Source organism: Triturus cristatus, chromosome 12 (assembly GCF_964204655.1).
Source record: "Triturus cristatus chromosome 12, aTriCri1.1, whole genome shotgun sequence".
In the NCBI taxonomy this organism is placed as follows: Eukaryota; Metazoa; Chordata; class Amphibia; order Caudata; family Salamandridae; genus Triturus; species Triturus cristatus.
This window is the reverse complement of record NC_140595.1, coordinates 218,708,899-218,721,137: the sequence shown is the minus strand read 5'-3', so window position 1 is coordinate 218,721,137 and position 12,239 is coordinate 218,708,899. Positions and strand designations below refer to the sequence as shown.

The following is a 12,239-nucleotide window of genomic DNA, read 5'->3' as shown; positions in this document are numbered from 1 at the left end:
GTTGGCCTGTTTTGCCCACCGGCCTGGTTCTCGCCCTCTTTCTTAGAGCCTGAAAATACCTTTCAGGTCCTCACCCTCGCAATGACAGGGTCTTTGATGTGCCGCCACTTACCCTAGAGAGCTATATTGTCACTTACTCTGGTTTCTCTTCAAAACGAAAAAATCTTTCGCCTTTTACTAAAGATTTCCGTGGAGAGGAACATTTATGAGTTTATTCAATTTTTTTAAGCCTTGCCACAGGTGAGGCTGTTTATCATTTGTTTAAAAGAAAAGCATTAGAAGTTGGGGAATATCCAGCAATTGCCTGCTGCTTTTTTGGGGGACATGAGTTTGGTGTTTTATTCCTGAGCTCTCTGCTTGCTCATTTGCATAAACAGAGTGCAGGAGAGGTGCCTCATGGGAAAGAGCTTGTGCAGTGCATGAGATTGCTTTTCTTGACTGACTTGAAACTTCACGATCGCAGGCAGTATATTTTCTTATCTCCCAAAGATCCTGCTGCCAGATCCCAGAGGTCACCCTCCTTTTTAAAGGTGGGACCAAGACTCATGCTGTGCTTTTCATAGGGCTTGCCCGTTATTTGTGCCCGTTCGAGGTGCCCTGAGAGGTCCCCAATCCTGAGTCAGCTTCCTCTCAGGTAGACTTGTAGGGGCACGTCAGACTTGTTTCACGTGTCTCCAGCCTAGACAGATATATCCTTCTATATTCAGGTTTAATGAAAGTACGTGTGAAAAAGGCACATACGGTGCATGGCTATGTGTAGAGCGTGTTGAAAGCGTAAAATGGCTAGGGGACAAAAGGCCTACAGTGCCACTTAACTAAAAGCCTGATTCACATTTGCTGTTCCCCTTCCCCAGCAGCCCCGACAACTCCTAATGAGCTGAGGTGAGTACAAAAGAAATTTGCATATTCCCAGACATACACATGTGAACAGTCCACCTTTTTGTACCTTGAGCAGAGACTTTGAAATGTTGGCCTGTTTTGCCCACCGGCCTGGTTCTCGCCCTCTTTCTTAGAGCCTGAAAATACCTTTCAGGTCCTCACCCTCGCAATGACAGGGTCTTTGATGTGCCGCCACTTACCCTAGAGAGCTATATTGTCACTTACTCTGGTTTCTCTTCAAAACGAAAAAATCTTTCGCCTTTTACTAAAGATTTCCGTGGAGAGGAACATTTAAGAGTTTATTCAATTTTTTTAAGCCTTGCCACAGGTGAGGCTGTTTATCATTTGTTTAAAAGAAAAGCATTAGAAGTTGGGGAATATCCAGCAATTGTCTGCTGCTTTTTTGGGGGACATAAGTTTGGTGTTTTATTCCTGAGCTCTCTGCTTGCTCATTTGCATAAACAGAGTGCAGGAGAGGTGCCTCATGGGAAAGAGCTTGTGCAGTGCATGAGATTGCTTTTCTTGACTGACTTGAAACTTCACGATCGCAGGCAGTATATTTTCTTATCTCCCAAAGATCCTGCTGCCAGATCCCAGAGGTCACCCTCCTTTTTAAAGGTGGGACCAAGACTCATGCTGTGCTTTTCATAGGGCTTGCCCGTTATTTGTGCCCGTTCGAGGTGCCCTGAGAGGTCGCCAATCCTGAGTCAGCTTCCTCTCAGGTAGACTTGAAGGGGCACGTCAGACTTGTTTCACGTGTCTCCAGCCTAGACAGATATATCCTTCTATATTCAGGTTTAATGAAAGTACGTGTGAAAAAGGCACATACGGTGCATGGCTATGTGTAGAGCGTGTTAAAAGCGTAAAATGGCTAGGGGACAAAAGGCCTACAGTGCCACTTAACTAAAAGCCTGATTCACATTTCCTGTTCCCCTTCCCCAGCAGCCCCGACAACTCCTAATGAGCTGAGGTGAGTACAAAAGAAATTTGCATATTCCCAGACATACACATGTGAACAGTCCACCTTTTTGTACCTTGAGCAGAGACTTTGAAATGTTGGCCTGTTTTGCCCACCGGCCTGGTTCTCGCCCTCTTTCTTAGAGCCTGCAAATACCTTTCAGGTCCTCACCCTCGCAATGACAGGGTCTTTGATGTGCCGCCACTTACCCTAGAGAGCTATATTGTCACTTACTCTGGTTTCTCTTCAAAACGAAAAAATCTTTCGCCTTTTACTAAAGATTTCCGTGGAGAGGAACATTTAAGAGTTTATTCAATTTTTTAAAGCCTTGCCACAGGTTAGGCTGTTTATCATTTGTTTAAAAGAAAAGCATTAGAAGTTGGGGAATATCCAGCAATTGTCTGCTGCTTTTTTGGGGGACATGAGTTTGGTGTTTTATTCCTGAGCTCTCTGCTTGCTCATTTGCATAAACAGAGTGCAGGAGAGGTGCCTCATGGGAAAGAGCTTGTGCAGTGCATGAGATTGCTTTTCTTGACTGACTTGAAACTTCACGATCGCAGGCAGTATATTTTCTTATCTCCCAAAGATCCTGCTGCCAGATCCCAGAGGTCACCCTCCTTTTTAAAGGTGGGACCAAGACTCATGCTGTGCTTTTCATAGGGCTTGCCCGTTATTTGTGCCCGTTATTTGTGCCCGTTCGAGGTGCCCTGAGAGGTCGCCAATCCTGAGTCAGCTTCCTCTCAGGTAGACTTGAAGGGGCACGTCAGACTTGTTTCACGTGTCTCCAGCCTAGACAGATATATCCTTCTATATTCAGGTTTAATGAAAGTACGTGTGAAAAAGGCACATACGGTGCATGGCTATGTGTAGAGCGTGTTGAAAGCGTAAAATGGCTAGGGGACAAAAGGCCTACAGTGCCACTTAACTAAAAGCCTGATTCACATTTCCTGTTCCCCTTCCCCAGCAGCCCCGACAACTCCTAATGAGCTGAGGTGAGTACAAAAGAAATTTGCATATTCCCAGACATACACATGTGAACAGTCCACCTTTTTGTACCTTGAGCAGAGACTTTGAAATGTTGGCCTGTTTTGCCCACCGGCCTGGTTCTCGCCCTCTTTCTTAGAGCCTGAAAATACCTTTCAGGTCCTCACCCTCGCAATGACAGGGTCTTTGATGTGCCGCCACTTACCCTAGAGAGCTATATTGTCACTTACTCTGGTTTCTCTTCAAAACGAAAAAATCTTTCGCCTTTTACTAAAGATTTCCGTGGAGAGGAACATTTAAGAGTTTATTCAATTTTTTTAAGCCTTGCCACAGGTGAGGCTGTTTATCATTTGTTTAAAAGAAAAGCATTAGAAGTTGGGGAATATCCAGCAATTGTCTGCTGCTTTTTTGGGGGACATGAGTTTGGTGTTTTATTCCTGAGCTCTCTGCTTGCTCATTTGCATAAACAGAGTGCAGGAGAGGTGCCTCATGGGAAAGAGCTTGTGCAGTGCATGAGATTGCTTTTCTTGACTGACTTGAAACTTCACGATCGCAGGCAGTATATTTTCTTATCTCCCAAAGATCCTGCTGCCAGATCCCAGAGGTCACCCTCCTTTTTAAAGGTGGGACCAAGACTCATGCTGTGCTTTTCATAGGGCTTGCCCGTTATTTGTGCCCGTTAGAGGTGCCCTGAGAGGTCGCCAATCCTGAGTCAGCTTCCTCTCAGGTAGACTTGAAGGGGCACGTCAGACTTGTTTCACGTGTCTCCAGCCTAGACAGATATATCCTTCTATATTCAGGTTTAATGAAAGTACGTGTGAAAAAGGCACATACGGTGCATGGCTATGTGTAGAGCGTGTTGAAAGCGTAAAATGGCTAGGGGACAAAAGGCCTACAGTGCCACTTAACTAAAAGCCTGATTCACATTTCCTGTTCCCCTTCCCCAGCAGCCCCGACAACTCCTAATGAGCTGAGGTGAGTACAAAAGAAATTTGCATATTCCCAGACATACACATGTGAACAGTCCACCTTTTTGTACCTTGAGCAGAGACTTTGAAATGTTGGCCTGTTTTGCCCACCGGCCTGGTTCTCGCCCTCTTTCTTAGAGCCTGAAAATACCTTTCAGGTCCTCACCCTCGCAATGACAGGGTCTTTGATGTGCCGCCACTTACCCTAGAGAGCTATATTGTCACTTACTCTGGTTTCTCTTCAAAACGAAAAAATCTTTCGCCTTTTACTAAAGATTTCCGTGGAGAGGAACATTTAAGAGTTTATTCAATTTTTTTAAGCCTTGCCACAGGTGAGGCTGTTTATCATTTGTTTAAAAGAAAAGCATTAGAAGTTGGGGAATATCCAGCAATTGTCTGCTGCTTTTTTGGGGGACATAAGTTTGGTGTTTTATTCCTGAGCTCTCTGCTTGCTCATTTGCATAAACAGAGTGCAGGAGAGGTGCCTCATGGGAAAGAGCTTGTGCAGTGCATGAGATTGCTTTTCTTGACTGACTTGAAACTTCACGATCGCAGGCAGTATATTTTCTTATCTCCCAAAGATCCTGCTGCCAGATCCCAGAGGTCACCCTCCTTTTTAAAGGTGGGACCAAGACTCATGCTGTGCTTTTCATAGGGCTTGCCCGTTATTTGTGCCCGTTCGAGGTGCCCTGAGAGGTCGCCAATCCTGAGTCAGCTTCCTCTCAGGTAGACTTGAAGGGGCACGTCAGACTTGTTTCACGTGTCTCCAGCCTAGACAGATATATCCTTCTATATTCAGGTTTAATGAAAGTACGTGTGAAAAAGGCACATACGGTGCATGGCTATGTGTAGAGCGTGTTAAAAGCGTAAAATGGCTAGGGGACAAAAGGCCTACAGTGCCACTTAACTAAAAGCCTGATTCACATTTCCTGTTCCCCTTCCCCAGCAGCCCCGACAACTCCTAATGAGCTGAGGTGAGTACAAAAGAAATTTGCATATTCCCAGACATACACATGTGAACAGTCCACCTTTTTGTACCTTGAGCAGAGACTTTGAAATGTTGGCCTGTTTTGCCCACCGGCCTGGTTCTCGCCCTCTTTCTTAGAGCCTGCAAATACCTTTCAGGTCCTCACCCTCGCAATGACAGGGTCTTTGATGTGCCGCCACTTACCCTAGAGAGCTATATTGTCACTTACTCTGGTTTCTCTTCAAAACGAAAAAATCTTTCGCCTTTTACTAAAGATTTCCGTGGAGAGGAACATTTAAGAGTTTATTCAATTTTTTTAAGCCTTGCCACAGGTGAGGCTGTTTATCATTTGTTTAAAAGAAAAGCATTAGAAGTTGGGGAATATCCAGCAATTGTCTGCTGCTTTTTTGGGGGACATGAGTTTGGTGTTTTATTCCTGAGCTCTCTGCTTGCTCATTTGCATAAACAGAGTGCAGGAGAGGTGCCTCATGGGAAAGAGCTTGTGCAGTGCATGAGATTGCTTTTCTTGACTGACTTGAAACTTCACGATCGCAGGCAGTATATTTTCTTATCTCCCAAAGATCCTGCTGCCAGATCCCAGAGGTCACCCTCCTTTTTAAAGGTGGGACCAAGACTCATGCTGTGCTTTTCATAGGGCTTGCCCGTTATTTGTGCCCGTTATTTGTGCCCGTTCGAGGTGCCCTGAGAGGTCGCCAATCCTGAGTCAGCTTCCTCTCAGGTAGACTTGAAGGGGCACGTCAGACTTGTTTCACGTGTCTCCAGCCTAGACAGATATATCCTTCTATATTCAGGTTTAATGAAAGTACGTGTGAAAAAGGCACATACGGTGCATGGCTATGTGTAGAGCGTGTTGAAAGCGTAAAATGGCTAGGGGACAAAAGGCCTACAGTGCCACTTAACTAAAAGCCTGATTCACATTTCCTGTTCCCCTTCCCCAGCAGCCCCGACAACTCCTAATGAGCTGAGGTGAGTACAAAAGAAATTTGCATATTCCCAGACATACACATGTGAACAGTCCACCTTTTTGTACCTTGAGCAGAGACTTTGAAATGTTGGCCTGTTTTGCCCACCGGCCTGGTTCTCGCCCTCTTTCTTAGAGCCTGAAAATACCTTTCAGGTCCTCACCCTCGCAATGACAGGGTCTTTGATGTGCCGCCACTTACCCTAGAGAGCTATATTGTCACTTACTCTGGTTTCTCTTCAAAACGAAAAAATCTTTCGCCTTTTACTAAAGATTTCCGTGGAGAGGAACATTTAAGAGTTTATTCAATTTTTTTAAGCCTTGCCACAGGTGAGGCTGTTTATCATTTGTTTAAAAGAAAAGCATTAGAAGTTGGGGAATATCCAGCAATTGTCTGCTGCTTTTTTGGGGGACATGAGTTTGGTGTTTTATTCCTGAGCTCTCTGCTTGCTCATTTGCATAAACAGAGTGCAGGAGAGGTGCCTCATGGGAAAGAGCTTGTGCAGTGCATGAGATTGCTTTTCTTGACTGACTTGAAACTTCACGATCGCAGGCAGTATATTTTCTTATCTCCCAAAGATCCTGCTGCCAGATCCCAGAGGTCACCCTCCTTTTTAAAGGTGGGACCAAGACTCATGCTGTGCTTTTCATAGGGCTTGCCCGTTATTTGTGCCCGTTCGAGGTGCCCTGAGAGGTCGCCAATCCTGAGTCTGCTTCCTCTCAGGTAGACTTGAAGGGGCACGTCAGACTTGTTTCACGTGTCTCCAGCCTAGACAGATATATCCTTCTATATTCAGGTTTAATGAAAGTACGTGTGAAAAAGGCACATACGGTGCATGGCTATGTGTAGAGCGTGTTGAAAGCGTAAAATGGCTAGGGGACAAAAGGCCTACAGTGCCACTTAACTAAAAGCCTGATTCACATTTCCTGTTCCCCTTCCCCAGCAGCCCCGACAACTCCTAATGAGCTGAGGTGAGTACAAAAGAAATTTGCATATTCCCAGACATACACATGTGAACAGTCCACCTTTTTGTACCTTGAGCAGAGACTTTGAAATGTTGGCCTGTTTTGCCCACCGGCCTGGTTCTCGCCCTCTTTCTTAGAGCCTGAAAATACCTTTCAGGTCCTCACCCTCGCAATGACAGGGTCTTTGATGTGCCGCCACTTACCCTAGAGAGCTATATTGTCACTTACTCTGGTTTCTCTTCAAAACGAAAAAATCTTTCGCCTTTTACTAAAGATTTCCGTGGAGAGGAACATTTAAGAGTTTATTCAATTTTTTTAAGCCTTGCCACAGGTGAGGCTGTTTATCATTTGTTTAAAAGAAAAGCATTAGAAGTTGGGGAATATCCAGCAATTGTCTGCTGCTTTTTTGGGGGACATAAGTTTGGTGTTTTATTCCTGAGCTCTCTGCTTGCTCATTTGCATAAACAGAGTGCAGGAGAGGTGCCTCATGGGAAAGAGCTTGTGCAGTGCATGAGATTGCTTTTCTTGACTGACTTGAAACTTCACGATCGCAGGCAGTATATTTTCTTATCTCCCAAAGATCCTGCTGCCAGATCCCAGAGGTCACCCTCCTTTTTAAAGGTGGGACCAAGACTCATGCTGTGCTTTTCATAGGGCTTGCCCGTTATTTGTGCCCGTTCGAGGTGCCCTGAGAGGTCGCCAATCCTGAGTCAGCTTCCTCTCAGGTAGACTTGAAGGGGCACGTCAGACTTGTTTCACGTGTCTCCAGCCTAGACAGATATATCCTTCTATATTCAGGTTTAATGAAAGTACGTGTGAAAAAGGCACATACGGTGCATGGCTATGTGTAGAGCGTGTTGAAAGCGTAAAATGGCTAGGGGACAAAAGGCCTACAGTGCCACTTAACTAAAAGCCTGATTCACATTTCCTGTTCCCCTTCCCCAGCAGCCCCGACAACTCCTAATGAGCTGAGGTGAGTACAAAAGAAATTTGCATATTCCCAGACATACACATGTGAACAGTCCACCTTTTTGTACCTTGAGCAGAGACTTTGAAATGTTGGCCTGTTTTGCCCACCGGCCTGGTTCTCGCCCTCTTTCTTAGAGCCTGAAAATACCTTTCAGGTCCTCACCCTCGCAATGACAGGGTCTTTGATGTGCCGCCACTTACCCTAGAGAGCTATATTGTCACTTACTCTGGTTTCTCTTCAAAACGAAAAAATCTTTCGCCTTTTACTAAAGATTTCCGTGGAGAGGAACATTTAAGAGTTTATTCAATTTTTTTAAGCCTTGCCACAGGTGAGGCTGTTTATCATTTGTTTAAAAGAAAAGCATTAGAAGTTGGGGAATATCCAGCAATTGTCTGCTGCTTTTTTGGGGGACATGAGTTTGGTGTTTTATTCCTGAGCTCTCTGCTTGCTCATTTGCATAAACAGAGTGCAGGAGAGGTGCCTCATGGGAAAGAGCTTGTGCAGTGCATGAGATTGCTTTTCTTGACTGACTTGAAACTTCACGATCGCAGGCAGTATATTTTCTTATCTCCCAAAGATCCTGCTGCCAGATCCCAGAGGTCACCCTCCTTTTTAAAGGTGGGACCAAGACTCATGCTGTGCTTTTCATAGGGCTTGCCCGTTATTTGTGCCCGTTAGAGGTGCCCTGAGAGGTCGCCAATCCTGAGTCAGCTTCCTCTCAGGTAGACTTGAAGGGGCACGTCAGACTTGTTTCACGTGTCTCCAGCCTAGACAGATATATCCTTCTATATTCAGGTTTAATGAAAGTACGTGTGAAAAAGGCACATACGGTGCATGGCTATGTGTAGAGCGTGTTGAAAGCGTAAAATGGCTAGGGGACAAAAGGCCTACAGTGCCACTTAACTAAAAGCCTGATTCACATTTCCTGTTCCCCTTCCCCAGCAGCCCCGACAACTCCTAATGAGCTGAGGTGAGTACAAAAGAAATTTGCATATTCCCAGACATACACATGTGAACAGTCCACCTTTTTGTACCTTGAGCAGAGACTTTGAAATGTTGGCCTGTTTTGCCCACCGGCCTGGTTCTCGCCCTCTTTCTTAGAGCCTGAAAATACCTTTCAGGTCCTCACCCTCGCAATGACAGGGTCTTTGATGTGCCGCCACTTACCCTAGAGAGCTATATTGTCACTTACTCTGGTTTCTCTTCAAAACGAAAAAATCTTTCGCCTTTTATTAAAGATTTCCGTGGAGAGGAACATTTAAGAGTTTATTCAATTTTTTTAAGCCTTGCCACAGGTGAGGCTGTTTATCATTTGTTTAAAAGAAAAGCATTAGAAGTTGGGGAATATCCAGCAATTGTCTGCTGCTTTTTTGGGGGACATAAGTTTGGTGTTTTATTCCTGAGCTCTCTGCTTGCTCATTTGCATAAACAGAGTGCAGGAGAGGTGCCTCATGGGAAAGAGCTTGTGCAGTGCATGAGATTGCTTTTCTTGACTGACTTGAAACTTCACGATCGCAGGCAGTATATTTTCTTATCTCCCAAAGATCCTGCTGCCAGATCCCAGAGGTCACCCTCCTTTTTAAAGGTGGGACCAAGACTCATGCTGTGCTTTTCATAGGGCTTGCCCGTTATTTGTGCCCGTTCGAGGTGCCCTGAGAGGTCGCCAATCCTGAGTCAGCTTCCTCTCAGGTAGACTTGAAGGGGCACGTCAGACTTGTTTCACGTGTCTCCAGCCTAGACAGATATATCCTTCTATATTCAGGTTTAATGAAAGTACGTGTGAAAAAGGCACATACGGTGCATGGCTATGTGTAGAGCGTGTTGAAAGCGTAAAATGGCTAGGGGACAAAAGGCCTACAGTGCCACTTAACTAAAAGCCTGATTCACATTTCCTGTTCCCCTTCCCCAGCAGCCCCGACAACTCCTAATGAGCTGAGGTGAGTACAAAAGAAATTTGCATATTCCCAGACATACACATGTGAACAGTCCACCTTTTTGTACCTTGAGCAGAGACTTTGAAATGTTGGCCTGTTTTGCCCACCGGCCTGGTTCTCGCCCTCTTTCTTAGAGCCTGAAAATACCTTTCAGGTCCTCACCCTCGCAATGACAGGGTCTTTGATGTGCCGCCACTTACCCTAGAGAGCTATATTGTCACTTACTCTGGTTTCTCTTCAAAACGAAAAAATCTTTCGCCTTTTACTAAAGATTTCCGTGGAGAGGAACATTTAAGAGTTTATTCAATTTTTTTAAGCCTTGCCACAGGTGAGGCTGTTTATCATTTGTTTAAAAGAAAAGCATTAGAAGTTGGGGAATATTCAGCAATTGTCTGCTGCTTTTTTGGGGGACATAAGTTTGGTGTTTTATTCCTGAGCTCTCTGCTTGCTCATTTGCATAAACAGAGTGCAGGAGAGGTGCCTCATGGGAAAGAGCTTGTGCAGTGCATGAGATTGCTTTTCTTGACTGACTTGAAACTTCACGATCGCAGGCAGTATATTTTCTTATCTCCCAAAGATCCTGCTGCCAGATCCCAGAGGTCACCCTCCTTTTTAAAGGTGGGACCAAGACTCATGCTGTGCTTTTCATAGGGCTTGCCCGTTATTTGTGCCCGTTCGAGGTGCCCTGAGAGGTCGCCAATCCTGAGTCAGCTTCCTCTCAGGTAGACTTGAAGGGGCACGTCAGACTTGTTTCACGTGTCTCCAGCCTAGACAGATATATCCTTCTATATTCAGGTTTAATGAAAGTACGTGTGAAAAAGGCACATACGGTGCATGGCTATGTGTAGAGCGTGTTAAAAGCGTAAAATGGCTAGGGGACAAAAGGCCTACAGTGCCACTTAACTAAAAGCCTGATTCACATTTCCTGTTCCCCTTCCCCAGCAGCCCCGACAACTCCTAATGAGCTGAGGTGAGTACAAAAGAAATTTGCATATTCCCAGACATACACATGTGAACAGTCCACCTTTTTGTACCTTGAGCAGAGACTTTGAAATGTTGGCCTGTTTTGCCCACCGGCCTGGTTCTCGCCCTCTTTCTTAGAGCCTGCAAATACCTTTCAGGTCCTCACCCTCGCAATGACAGGGTCTTTGATGTGCCGCCACTTACCCTAGAGAGCTATATTGTCACTTACTCTGGTTTCTCTTCAAAACGAAAAAATCTTTCGCCTTTTACTAAAGATTTCCGTGGAGAGGAACATTTAAGAGTTTATTCAATTTTTTTAAGCCTTGCCACAGGTGAGGCTGTTTATCATTTGTTTAAAAGAAAAGCATTAGAAGTTGGGGAATATCCAGCAATTGTCTGCTGCTTTTTTGGGGGACATGAGTTTGGTGTTTTATTCCTGAGCTCTCTGCTTGCTCATTTGCATAAACAGAGTGCAGGAGAGGTGCCTCATGGGAAAGAGCTTGTGCAGTGCATGAGATTGCTTTTCTTGACTGACTTGAAACTTCACGATCGCAGGCAGTATATTTTCTTATCTCCCAAAGATCCTGCTGCCAGATCCCAGAGGTCACCCTCCTTTTTAAAGGTGGGACCAAGACTCATGCTGTGCTTTTCATAGGGCTTGCCCGTTATTTGTGCCCGTTATTTGTGCCCGTTCGAGGTGCCCTGAGAGGTCGCCAATCCTGAGTCAGCTTCCTCTCAGGTAGACTTGAAGGGGCACGTCAGACTTGTTTCACGTGTCTCCAGCCTAGACAGATATATCCTTCTATATTCAGGTTTAATGAAAGTACGTGTGAAAAAGGCACATACGGTGCATGGCTATGTGTAGAGCGTGTTGAAAGCGTAAAATGGCTAGGGGACAAAAGGCCTACAGTGCCACTTAACTAAAAGCCTGATTCACATTTCCTGTTCCCCTTCCCCAGCAGCCCCGACAACTCCTAATGAGCTGAGGTGAGTACAAAAGAAATTTGCATATTCCCAGACATACACATGTGAACAGTCCACCTTTTTGTACCTTGAGCAGAGACTTTGAAATGTTGGCCTGTTTTGCCCACCGGCCTGGTTCTCGCCCTCTTTCTTAGAGCCTGAAAATACCTTTCAGGTCCTCACCCTCGCAATGACAGGGTCTTTGATGTGCCGCCACTTACCCTAGAGAGCTATATTGTCACTTACTCTGGTTTCTCTTCAAAACGAAAAAATCTTTCGCCTTTTACTAAAGATTTCCGTGGAGAGGAACATTTAAGAGTTTATTCAATTTTTTTAAGCCTTGCCACAGGTGAGGCTGTTTATCATTTGTTTAAAAGAAAAGCATTAGAAGTTGGGGAATATCCAGCAATTGTCTGCTGCTTTTTTGGGGGACATGAGTTTGGTGTTTTATTCCTGAGCTCTCTGCTTGCTCATTTGCATAAACAGAGTGCAGGAGAGGTGCCTCATGGGAAAGAGCTTGTGCAGTGCATGAGATTGCTTTTCTTGACTGACTTGAAACTTCACGATCGCAGGCAGTATATTTTCTTATCTCCCAAAGATCCTGCTGCCAGATCCCAGAGGTCACCCTCCTTTTTAAAGGTGGGACCAAGACTCATGCTGTGCTTTTCATAGGGCTTGCCCGTTATTTGTGCCCGTTCGAGGTGC

The 12,239-nt window shown here is 45.2% G+C and overlaps 13 non-coding genes across 13 annotated transcripts; all 13 read left to right on the top strand.

Annotated features, from left to right (window-relative positions):
• Positions 1-133: 133 nt before the first annotated feature.
• LOC146775262 (U5 spliceosomal RNA) lies at positions 134-248 on the top strand. Its single transcript, XR_014973734.1, has one exon. It is a non-coding gene; the product is annotated as a U5 spliceosomal RNA (small nuclear RNA).
• An 852-nt stretch (positions 249-1,100) lies between these two features.
• On the top strand, positions 1,101-1,215 carry LOC146775261 (U5 spliceosomal RNA). Its single transcript, XR_014973142.1, has one exon. It is a non-coding gene; the product is annotated as a U5 spliceosomal RNA (small nuclear RNA).
• An 852-nt stretch (positions 1,216-2,067) lies between these two features.
• On the top strand, positions 2,068-2,182 carry LOC146775260 (U5 spliceosomal RNA). Its single transcript, XR_014973744.1, has one exon. It is a non-coding gene; the product is annotated as a U5 spliceosomal RNA (small nuclear RNA).
• Positions 2,183-3,047: 865 nt separating this feature from the next.
• On the top strand, positions 3,048-3,162 carry LOC146775259 (U5 spliceosomal RNA). Its single transcript, XR_014973141.1, has one exon. It is a non-coding gene; the product is annotated as a U5 spliceosomal RNA (small nuclear RNA).
• Positions 3,163-4,014: 852 nt separating this feature from the next.
• On the top strand, positions 4,015-4,129 carry LOC146775258 (U5 spliceosomal RNA). Its single transcript, XR_014973140.1, has one exon. It is a non-coding gene; the product is annotated as a U5 spliceosomal RNA (small nuclear RNA).
• Positions 4,130-4,981: 852 nt separating this feature from the next.
• LOC146775257 (U5 spliceosomal RNA) lies at positions 4,982-5,096 on the top strand. Its single transcript, XR_014973139.1, has one exon. It is a non-coding gene; the product is annotated as a U5 spliceosomal RNA (small nuclear RNA).
• An 865-nt stretch (positions 5,097-5,961) lies between these two features.
• LOC146775256 (U5 spliceosomal RNA) lies at positions 5,962-6,076 on the top strand. The gene has a single exon (XR_014973138.1). It is a non-coding gene; the product is annotated as a U5 spliceosomal RNA (small nuclear RNA).
• An 852-nt stretch (positions 6,077-6,928) lies between these two features.
• Positions 6,929-7,043, top strand: LOC146775255 (U5 spliceosomal RNA). Its single transcript, XR_014973136.1, has one exon. It is a non-coding gene; the product is annotated as a U5 spliceosomal RNA (small nuclear RNA).
• An 852-nt stretch (positions 7,044-7,895) lies between these two features.
• LOC146775254 (U5 spliceosomal RNA) lies at positions 7,896-8,010 on the top strand. The gene has a single exon (XR_014973135.1). It is a non-coding gene; the product is annotated as a U5 spliceosomal RNA (small nuclear RNA).
• An 852-nt stretch (positions 8,011-8,862) lies between these two features.
• LOC146775253 (U5 spliceosomal RNA) lies at positions 8,863-8,977 on the top strand. Its single transcript, XR_014974448.1, has one exon. It is a non-coding gene; the product is annotated as a U5 spliceosomal RNA (small nuclear RNA).
• Positions 8,978-9,829: 852 nt separating this feature from the next.
• LOC146775252 (U5 spliceosomal RNA) lies at positions 9,830-9,944 on the top strand. Its single transcript, XR_014973134.1, has one exon. It is a non-coding gene; the product is annotated as a U5 spliceosomal RNA (small nuclear RNA).
• Positions 9,945-10,796: 852 nt separating this feature from the next.
• On the top strand, positions 10,797-10,911 carry LOC146775251 (U5 spliceosomal RNA). The gene has a single exon (XR_014973133.1). It is a non-coding gene; the product is annotated as a U5 spliceosomal RNA (small nuclear RNA).
• Positions 10,912-11,776: 865 nt separating this feature from the next.
• LOC146775250 (U5 spliceosomal RNA) lies at positions 11,777-11,891 on the top strand. Its single transcript, XR_014973132.1, has one exon. It is a non-coding gene; the product is annotated as a U5 spliceosomal RNA (small nuclear RNA).
• Positions 11,892-12,239: the final 348 nt, after the last annotated feature.